Source organism: Colossoma macropomum, unplaced genomic scaffold (assembly GCF_904425465.1).
Source record: "Colossoma macropomum unplaced genomic scaffold, Colossoma_macropomum, whole genome shotgun sequence".
NCBI lineage: Eukaryota > Metazoa > Chordata > Actinopteri > Characiformes > Serrasalmidae > Colossoma > Colossoma macropomum.
In genome coordinates this window covers 4629792-4641143 of record NW_023494809.1, presented here as the reverse complement: position 1 = coordinate 4641143, position 11352 = coordinate 4629792, and positions in this window count along the sequence as shown.

Genomic DNA, 11352 nt, shown 5'->3' with positions numbered 1-11352 from the left:
TATGAATTACTTAATAATTGCTATAAATGATTCACTGTACACTATGAATAATTCAGTAACTATTGTGGATTATATTGATGGATCAGTTTTTACCATAAATTATTCATTAGCTACTATTAATTGTTCAAGAATTGCTACAAATGATTCATTATCTACTATGAATAATCCAGTAACTACAATTATTTATTCAATAATTGCTCTAAATTATTCATTGTCTACTATGAATTATTTGGCTTCTATTATTAATTAATGGGCATCCACTATATATTATACTGTATTTACTATGATGTATTTAATCATTGATATTAATTCTTTGTCTAATATGAATATTTCAGTAACTATAATTAATTATTCTGTATTTACTATAAATTATTCAGTAACTACTTTGAAATATTACTTATTATTTATATTGTATAATACTGTTAATTGTCCAGTAGCTACTATGAAACTGATACAGGTAGTTATTACAGTGAGGACTTGTGTTTAGATGTGTTTAAGGGGTTAATGAAACAGAAGCCTGAGTTATGTACAGTGATTGTCTAAGTTTTTGGTGCTGACCGTTCCCCAGAGGTCTCTTCAGGAATGCCCAGTCAGCCGCCCGTCCGAGGGAGGCACAGCGTTCTAAATTTGGACTGAAGTCCCACTTCCTGTCCGCGGGTGTCCCCCACCCTGAGTTCGAGGAAAAAACCCACAAAGGGATATGTCTGTGGAGTTCAGTAGGTCTGGGGTGCATTGTTTGGGATACAATGCCGGGACTGGCTGGAGCCGACCGCTCACATCAAACAGCAGGGCGGGCTGCCCCGTGGCTGGCCTCTGCCCAAATCCGGGCACGCGTGTCCTAATCAGTCACCCGCCTGCAGGCTGAGGTGGCAGGGGGGGATAAGGAACGCTGTTTAGTCTCCTGGGATGGCCAGCCCCGCGCCGAGGGGACCGCTGTGGCCCCGGCTTTTTGTTAAAGTCCTTAGTTTCACTTCCTTAGTTTCCTAAATCTGCTCAACATATGAATGTAAATAAACTAGCCAGAACAAACAGACAGGCAGTGTTGTGTTTTGGTCTAGTCTGGGGGTCTAGAGCTCAAATTATCTGGGGGCTTCTAGCCTCATGGTCTTTTCCAGTAGGGTCCAAAAGCAGGGATAAAATCTATGTGAATTTTAGAGGAGAAAAGTGTCCCATATTTTTATACATATCTATTTATAAATCATCATTTAATGTTTGAACTTTGTGAGTATTGTAGTAATACTCTTATTTCAATATTCAGTTTTGGTTAGAAACAAAAGGGTTAAATAATTAGTAACACTGAGATTAATAACTGATCACATTGATTTATCAGTCTACTCAGGCTTTAGCAGAGCTCAGTAACACTGAGATTAATAACTGATCACATTGATTTATCAGTCTACTCAGGCTTTAGCAGAGCTCAGTAACGCTGAGATTAATAACTGATCACATTGATTTATCAGTCTACTCAGGCTTTAGCAGAGCTCAGTAACACTGAGATTAATAACCGATCACATTGATTTATCAGTCTACTCAGGCTTTAGCAGAGCTCAGTAACACTGAGATTAATAACTGATCATCACATTGATTTATCAGTCTACTCAGGCTTTAGCAGAGCTCAGTAACACTGAGATTAATAACTGATCATCACATTGATTTATCAGTCTACTCAGGCTTTAGCAGAGCTCAGTAACACTGAGATTAATAACCGATCACATTGATTTATCAGTCTACTCAGGCTTTAGCCGAGCTCAGTACCACTGAGATTAATAACCGATCACATTGATTTATCAGTCTACTCAGGCTTTAGCAGAGCTCAGTAACACTGAGATTAATAACCGATCATCACATTGATTTATCAGTCTACTCAGGCTTTAGCAGAGCTCAGTAACACTGAGATTAATAACTGATCACATTGATTTATCAGTCTACTCAGGCTTTAGCAGAGCTCAGTAACACTGGCTGTGTTTACATGCAAAGATTTTTGCCAATCCGATTGAATACAATCCGATTACAGATTCAGACTGAGGTGTTTATATGCACACTATTCAACAATTTGATGGAAAATCTTCGTTTACATGCTCACTACAAGTAATTCAATGCAAAATGACGCGCATGCGTGAAGTAGCGCTTAGAGCAAATGTTACCATGACAGCGAACATCACGTGAGGTCCATTTTAAAGATCAGAGCATAAACCTCGTCTCCTCTGCAGACCAGTTAATAAACTTTCGCCATGACGCGACGTACATGCGCAGAACATACTTACACGTTCCGATTGGGATGTAATCGGATTCAGGCGTTTACATGGCTATTATTCTTCTATTTAACGGATTGTTTACAGGATTACCCACCTCGATCAGTCGGATAGAAATTGTATTCCGAATGGCCTCAATCGGACTAGACTATTCCGATTGAGGTGTTTACATGGACGTGTTCTATTCCGATTGAGCTATTAGTCGGATTATTAACGGATTATCAGGCTGCATGTAAACACGGCTACTGAGATTAATAACTGATCACATTGATTTATCAGTCTACTCAGGCTTTAGCAGGAACTTCCATATTTGTACAGAATCCATTTATTTGATTTCCTCTTTAAAGTATATGCACCGATTTTAAAATAGTTCATAAACAAGGTGATGTTATGTGGAAGGATTCTCCTAAAAATGCCAAAGGTAACTTTATTCTGCAAACTTTTCAAAAGTTAACTTGGACTGAATACATATGATTAATTTCCACTAAATCTTATCAGCGGGCCTATTAGCTACTGATTACGACCATTCAATGGACTGATAACATTCGAAGCGGGTGTAATTTCTGTATTCTGAATACATATTTCCAACACTTGTATTCCAATACATCCTGACCTAGAACATCAGCATGGTAGCAAATTTGTCGTTGTTGTTTCTGGCTGTTTCTGGAGTAGTTTAGATTAATAACATATTTTAGCTGAATAGTAGCATTTTAAACTGGAAGGTCAACATTATGTAGTGACTCTCATCTCACTGTTCAATTTGGCTCACTGTCTGTGTAAATCGATTGTTTGATACAGATGTGGCACACAGGGATTAGGGTTCCTTCAATATAAATGGTTTTAAAATGCATTTTCTGCATTGGAAACCATATTATTTGTAATGTAATATGGAAATCCATCTTTTCCTTTTAGCCTATACAAAATAAAGCCAAACATTTACTTTTTCAGGGACCCGAATGGGTGGGTATACTAGCCTAACCTTTTTTATCAGAACATCGCCGCTTAAACAATATCGTCCGCATATGAATGTTTCTTGACCACTAAGATCTAGGAATAAATAGAGAGAAACATAACAAACTTAAGCTCTGCTGGTACAACAGAGTTTTGTTTTTTAGGCCTCCACCTACTCTGATGGACAGCAGGAGTGGTCGGTCAGGTCAGTGAGGGTAAAGAGTAGCAGATAATGAAGGTGAACATGTGATAAGCTCTATTGTTTTTAGTTAAAGACCAACTGTTCATTTTTCAGCCTGATATCAGTGACCTTGAGCTGCTTTTTCAGCAAGTTAGATTCATTCAACAAGTTTTTTGATTATAGATCTTTTTTTATATAAAAATGACGACAATACATATTATGATTATTATTTTAATCACTTTTTATCTTTATTGTCATTATATTTATTATTATTATATATTGCATACTGCTTGTCCACACCACAAAAATGTTAAGTAGATAATTAGATATTAACACATAAGGCAGGGCGAGTTTATTTATGTGGCACCTTTTATGCACTGCAGTCATTCAAAGTGCTTTACAAATGAGAAAATACTAAGATAATTCAAATTAAAATGTAAAAAGTAACAAATTAAACAAGAATGGGGATGAAATCATGATGAAAACAACGGATTTTAAAAGAGAAAAAATTTAATTAAATTAAAAATCAAATTCAAAATTATTTAATTTTACACAGGCAAATTATTACTGTAATTAAACAGAATATATTGTGATAGTGTAATAGTGTAGTATAATAGTGTAGTTTATATATAATATATATTTTAATGTATTACTATTTGTATATTTTCAGCGTCTTACTTTTTACAGAACTCAACATATTAAAATACCCTCTGTGGGCCGACCTTGGAGTGACCTAACAGTTGGTGCTAACGACAAATGTCTTGTAAAAATGCAAGATTTTGAAACTCAACCATAAAAATACCATAAAGAATTTGTGAAAACAAACTTTGGACCTGAATGGGGCCCTAAAAAAAGGTGTTTTGTTCATTGCAGTGGGCTAAAGCACTCAGAGCTCCACTGATCATATCTGATAACGAGGGCACATGAGGCCCCTGAGTGACCCGTAGGCTAATAGCACTGTTCCAGATACGGATGTCAACCCTTCATGTTTGAATCCCAGCTGTGCCGTGTTCTGCCCTCTGCCACACTGTGTGCCCTCACTAGGAAGGAAAGATGGCAGGACTTTTATTCTGTCACAAAGTAACATAGCAGGCAATCAGCTTTTTGCTTCATCAATCACTCACTTTTCTAAGTGCGTTAAGGTGACAGTTCAGAGAAAAATCAGATTTTCACAGCTTATTCTCTCACTTTAAACATGGTCGGTCAGTGAAAACATGTTTGGCTTTAATTTTATACTGAAGCCACGAGGCTAATGTAGCTAAGTAGGTTAAAGGAACTAATAATTCACATTGCTGCATAAACTGCATGCCTAAATCATCACACGTGCTTTAAACTAAGCCGGTTTATGCTGGTAAATGCTGGTTTATGCTGGTCTGGTGCTGCTTCAGCTGGTCACCCAGCATGGTCATGCTAGATGACTAGCATACCAGCATCCAAAACACAACATACGCTGGTTTTGCTGGTCGGTGCTGTATTTTGTCTAGCAAGGAATTCAGTAAAAATAGCTACAACTGTGTTTTTCTACATGCTGCTTTCAAATAGATTCCCCTATTAAATGTAGTCTGATGGAACATTATAGAACAGTCCCAAAGTTGGCGTTCATGCTAACAATGGGGGATCTTTGAGCACATCCTCAATGATATCTGCCCTCCATTTCGATACTGTTTTTAACATGCTCTTGTCGACCTGCCCTCATCATTTCCCCTCATACCATTTCAAATTTGTTCCTTTAGTCTGCTAACTTTCTACCCACAGGCTGTCAGGCTTCTGAACAAGCTGTGAAGCTGTGGGTTCTTCCCCAACTACCATTTCACTCAGTCACTCTGTCAGCATTATTATATCATATCTCTGCTATGGACAATAACACTTTAACACTAAGGCACTTAACATAACAATAACACTGAGTCACTTAAGTCACTTTAAAATGTATTAGGGGTGGGAATCCTTAGGCACCTCACGATTCGGTTCGATTACGATTCAGAGGGCTGCGATGCGATTATAAAACGATTATCAATGCATCTTTTTTTCTATACAGGATTTCTATTTTCTTACTGCCTGAGGACTTGGTAGTTTTAAAACAAAGTATTTGTAATGATCCATAGTGCATTTACTTCCAATATCTTTTATTAATAAAACAAATGGAAGTGATGTGGCAAGTGAACTAGAAGGCTCTCATTCACTGCTCTTGTTTGGAGCACGAGAAGCTGCTGCTACTCATCTGCGATAAAATGCGCAGTTACGGTGAAATAAGATCCAGTGGTGATGGATGACCACACAGCACATTATATAGTCTTTAGGGATTTCATAACTTCGGTTTTGGTCTCGTGATAGAGGGGGGGAGCGCGAAAGACTGCAGGTCACGTAGTACAAGGTTTCGCCTGGCTGGTAGCGAACGGAAAAGGAAAAGAGAAAGACAGACGAACATTTGGAGATGAACGGACTTGAAAGGACAAAATGTTAACATTTGTGTTGTGACTCCTGATCTAACCTGGCTTTAATGCAGAGGGAGCTGGTCAGATTTCTCACTCATCCAGTAGTGTTTTTGTTATGTGCCGCCGCAGACTGTCTGGGCGCTGCACTTACCCACTTCCAGGTTCCGCCTTTTGCGTTCCGTCAACTTTACGTTATAAATTAAATATTTAGAAAATCGATTTTTGACATTTGTGAATCGATTCAGAATCGTCCACATCTGCATCGCGATGCATCTAAGAATCGATTTTTTCCTGCACCCCTAAAATGTATATTGTCTCTATATTTTGTGTATATCTTGTATATATTTTGTGTATATTTAATATATTTCAGTTTGTTTCTCTTGTATTTTTATTTTTACTTTGTTTACTTTCTGTAGAGTGATTATCTGAGCCTCACCACAAGCATTTCAAGCCATGAATGTCCTGACATGTTGTGCAAATGAGATAAACTTGAAACTTGAAACTTGCTAGTTAGCAAGCTAAGAGCTACACATCTAGCAACAACCATAAAAGACCACACTTAAACCAGACAAAGCAATTCCTTTAAAAAGTTTAAGTGTTTTACAGTCTGACTTCTCTAAAATGGTTTGAATTACAAAGTTTGTTAACTTGAATTACAAGTTAGCTAGCTAATTGGCTCACTGAGGCTAGCTTAGCCTAGCGAAGTGCATTCCTACTGAAAAATCTGCTCCTCTTCGTTCCCTGTATGTCCTTGGGTGACTCGATGATGGGAACCACGGGAACCCTTTTATAGGTTCCCTTAATATAATATATTGATTTATGATGTAAAAGAAACCGAACATAGTAAGGTGACCAGATTTCTGAAATGAGTGCCCAGGACATTTCCAGTTTGGCAGTCAAAATATCATTAAAATATCTAATGTTTTTATTGATAAAATTTAAAAGTGGGGACAGTTCCAGTTTTTTTCACATATTTTGACCATGGTAACTGTTGTACTGTTGAACTATGGTGAAGGCTGACAGATAAAATTGGGTACTAACTAAGTGAATTTGTAAACCACCTCAGAAGATCATACAGTAGCCTATCCTGCCTTCCTCCTCTCCTTCCTCTACATTCTTCCCACAGGGATTAAAAGAAAAAAATCTTCAGACTGCTATTTTTTTCTAGCTAAGTCATGCTCCCTCAGCATCTGCAATTTGTAAAACGAGTTACAGTCATGGCCCACACTAGCCCTTGACGCCTGCTAAACAAATGAATTGTTAAATATATTAAATTATGAGATTTCAGCTCCACACATAGTTGTTCCCCATAACCCTAGTAAGTGCGAGGAGAGAGAGGAAGACACTGCTGCCAGAGGAGCTGCTGACTGAGATTGATGTTAACGTTACTCTGAGTAGCATACATGGGAATAAATTACAATAGTCCTAAAAAGATTTATATTTCTTGTGAGATTTGTCAATCGTCGAGTGCTTTTTTAAAAAGGGTCTCAAAAGTCACTAAGTCTAGCGGCTTAGGCAGGGATGAGGCAGAGGTACGTTTACCACTAAAGATTCAGTGGTTGTACTTGTATGAGCCCATAACTCATATTCATACTAAATATTTTGGCAGTAAAAAAGAAACCTGTGGCCGCAGAAAAAAGACCCATGGCTATAGACCAGAGGTCACTAATAGGCGGAATGCGGTCCGATTCCGGACCCAGACACTGTCCTATGCGGACCTGGACCTATAACCGATAAACTGTGGAGAATTAATTTTGATGGGGTGGTCCTATTTTAATCAGTGTAACTTTTCTAGCCTTGCAGCAGACTCACAGACCAAACACATGCGTTGTAAATATCACAACTACTCAGTTAATCAGATCTGTGCATTACGATGAGCACTGAGACTCGAGTGAGTGATGCACACACAGGGGAGGGACGAGGCGAGAAACAGCAGTCGGAGAAGAAAGTGAGTCAGAGGTTATTCCACATATGCTGTGCTCTAAAAAGAGAAAACTGACCATAAATGATGTTGAAATATCACTGAACTGTACTTTATTTGATTCGACATTCAGTTGTTGACTGTATAAGATGTTGAAATAACTGCTAGGCTACTTCAGTAAACAGTATATGGCACTGAATCATGATGCAAGTTAGACATTATGATATTCTGGACCTTTGCTTGAGAAAATTTTCTCTTACTGGACCTTACTGAATTTTAATTAAATACCCCTGCTATAGACCAATAGCCAGACCCTGAACACACCCCTGGGCAGCTCCAGTTCTGGAGAGACAGAGACAGTTCCTATCAACATATGCCTTATATCATATGTAGACAGTGGAAAAGTGACATAGTATAAAAAAATCATGCACTTTGTTTGTAGATCGCATGGTAGCTGCGAATCTGAGCCTAACTATCACCAGGTACAGTGATTCGAGTCCCATAACACCCCCCCCACCCCCAGTTTGTGGTGATGTTGTGGACTCACTTGACACTTACGACCTTCTGGTTGAGTTTTACACAGCAGTATTCTTTAAACTAGGTAAGCAGGTTGAAGAAGTGGTCAGTAGATAGCACCAGCAGCCCCCTCTGTTGGCCAAAACAAGCACGACGGTGTGTTTTTAATTAAAATAGTTAAATACGAATACGGGGATATTTTGAGGACAGTTCCAGAACCGGGAAACCGGGAATGTCTGGCCATGCTAGAGCAGGCATGTTAATCAGGGGACTTTCTTGGCCAAAGTGCTGCAGTCATCAGCGTTTACCCTCATCTAATGCTCTGAATTCAGTTCATGAAGGCCTTGCTAATTAGCTGATGAGCTGAATCAGGTGTGTTTAATGAGGCAGTGTGCTGAAGTCTACAGTGCTTTGGCCCACAAGGACTGGAGTCTGACACACGTGTGCTAGAAAATAGGGAACATGGAGCCCTGGAAACATAGGTCTCTTTCAGAGGATTGCTTTCTATATATCATATTGAGGTATGTATTATTTAAAAAGTTGAGGGGACCCTGGGATCATAGATGTGCCTCACGTTTTTAGCTATGCCAATGCACTCGTTTATAGGTAACAGTGTGTCATACAGTGTCAGTAACCACATAAGCAAGTCTATAAGAGATAACCGAACAAGAGACAAGTGTATGATGAATGACATGCTACATTAGCCTTGTTGCTCCGGTGCAAAACTAAAGAAGAGAACTCAATGTGTAAAACCTACACTTACTGATCACTTTCTTAGTAGTTACTGAATACTGACTCTTATCCATATGATAAGCAGTTAAAAAGTGGTTAAACCAAATAGATGTGCACAGACGACATTGGTTCAATGATTTGAATAGCCATAACGATGCTATCTGCTCTTGCACAATGCTAGCAGTGGGACGCCGTAGCCTGCAGTGGGTAAAACACATGTCTTGCCAACCACAAGCGCCAAGACTCAGATACTATTATAACCAGAACAATAGTAATCAAACGCTGCATTTTACTGGCAGCCCCTGTAGATGCTATGTGAGATTAGCAGGCGTACGCTCATTTAGTCTGCAGGGAGCAGGCACAAAACTCGGAACAGTGTTTGTGTGCTCTGCAGGGAGAAACTTTCACTGGCGAGTGGCGACAATGGTGTAAAGCGACACTGAAGCTGCTTTAACAAACAGAGGCATTGTGTCACTTCCCCATTCCAGGGCTATTGGGTCACTGATTAAACTGGAAAGTGTTCTTAATTCACTACAACAAAACACAAGCATGCACAACGTCTTCCTCGGAACATACACTCACCCAGCACTTTATTAGGAACGCTATACTAATACTGGGTAACACTGGCTCAAAACAGCCTCAATTCCTCATGGCAAGGATTTCACAAGAAGCTTCTGGGCCATGTTGACATCACATCATGCACATTTTTCAGCTGCACTTTCATGCTGCGACTCTCCCGTTCTGCCACATCCCAAAGGTGTTCTCTTGGATTCAGTTCCGGCGGCTGGGAAGGCCACTGAAGAACACTGAACTCACTGTCATGTTCATTAAACCAGTTTGAGATGACCTTTGCTTTGTGATATGGTGCATTCATTATCATGCTGGATGTAACCATTAGTAGATGGTAAATTGTGGCCATGAAGGGATGCACATGGCCAGTAACAATATTCAGATAGTCCATTCAAACAATGTTTGATCAGTATTAATGGGCCCAAAGTGTGCCGAGAAAACATTCCCCACCCCATTACACCACCTCCACCAGCCTGGACTGTTAATACAAGGCAGGTTTGGTCCATGGATTCATGCTGTTGGCACCAAATTCTGACCCCACCATCTGTGTGTCTCAGCAGAAATGGAGATTCATCATTCTTCAGCTGTCCAGTTTTGGTGAGCCTGTGCCCACTGCAGCCTCAGTTATCTGTTCTTAGCTGACAGAAGTTGAAGCCAATGTGGTCTTCTGCTGTTGTAGCCCATCCACCTCAAGGTTGGACGTGTTGTTCATTCTGAGGGTTTTCTGCTCAAAACAATGGTACAGAGTGGTTATCTGAGTTACCAAGGTCTTTCAGTCAGCTCCAACCAGTCTGGCCATTCTCCGCTGACCTCTCTCCTCAACAAGGTGTTTCTGTCTGCAGAACTGAAGCTCACTGGATGTTTTTTTCTTTACTGCTCCATTCTGGCGCAGCCCATCTGGCACCAACAATCATGAAGGTCAAAATCACTGAGATCACATTTTTTCCCCCATTCTGACGGTTGATGTGGACATTACCTGCACCACTGCCACGTGACAGACTGATTAAATGACAGTATGAATCAGTACAGGTGTTCCTAATAAAGTGCTTGGTGAGTGTATATAATTTACAGAACATTCAATGTTAAATAAGATGCAAAATGTCACGTAGTCCTCAAATGAATGACTGGCCTGTTGAAAAGAAGTGATGCACTGAGTTTGCTTTATTTAAATGTGGACCTCATTTCTGCATGAATAAATTGCATTAACACAGTCATTGTCTAAGGCAAGTATAAAAAAATACAAAGTTGTGCTGTTTATTTGTGTGGAAATTATGTACATGTTTGAATCAAACAAATTCAGTGCATCACCTTTTTCATACATATGGCAGTCTGACCTAAGGCCCACAGCATGAATTAGATTGCAAAAGAGCATCAGTGCAAGACAAGCATGTGCAAATCTCATTTCAGCTCTAATGACGGCCATCTAGAGATTTCAGAGATAAATATTTCTGATGTACAGAGCACTTTACATTAGACTTATACTTTATCTTTTAATTGCATTGACTAGTGTGATCTAATTAGATACACAATTATTCATAGTGATCACTGAATAATTCATAGTGGTTTCTAAAAATGAATAGTAGTTATGGAATAATTAATAGCAATTACTGACTAATATATAGTAAAAATTCATAGTGGTTACTAATCAAATTATAGTAGATACTAAAGAATTCATAGTAGATACTGAATAATTCATAGCAGATACCGAATAATTCATAGTAGATACTGAATAATTCATAGCAGATACTGAATAATTCATAGTAGATACTGAATAATTCATAGTAAATGCTGAATAAT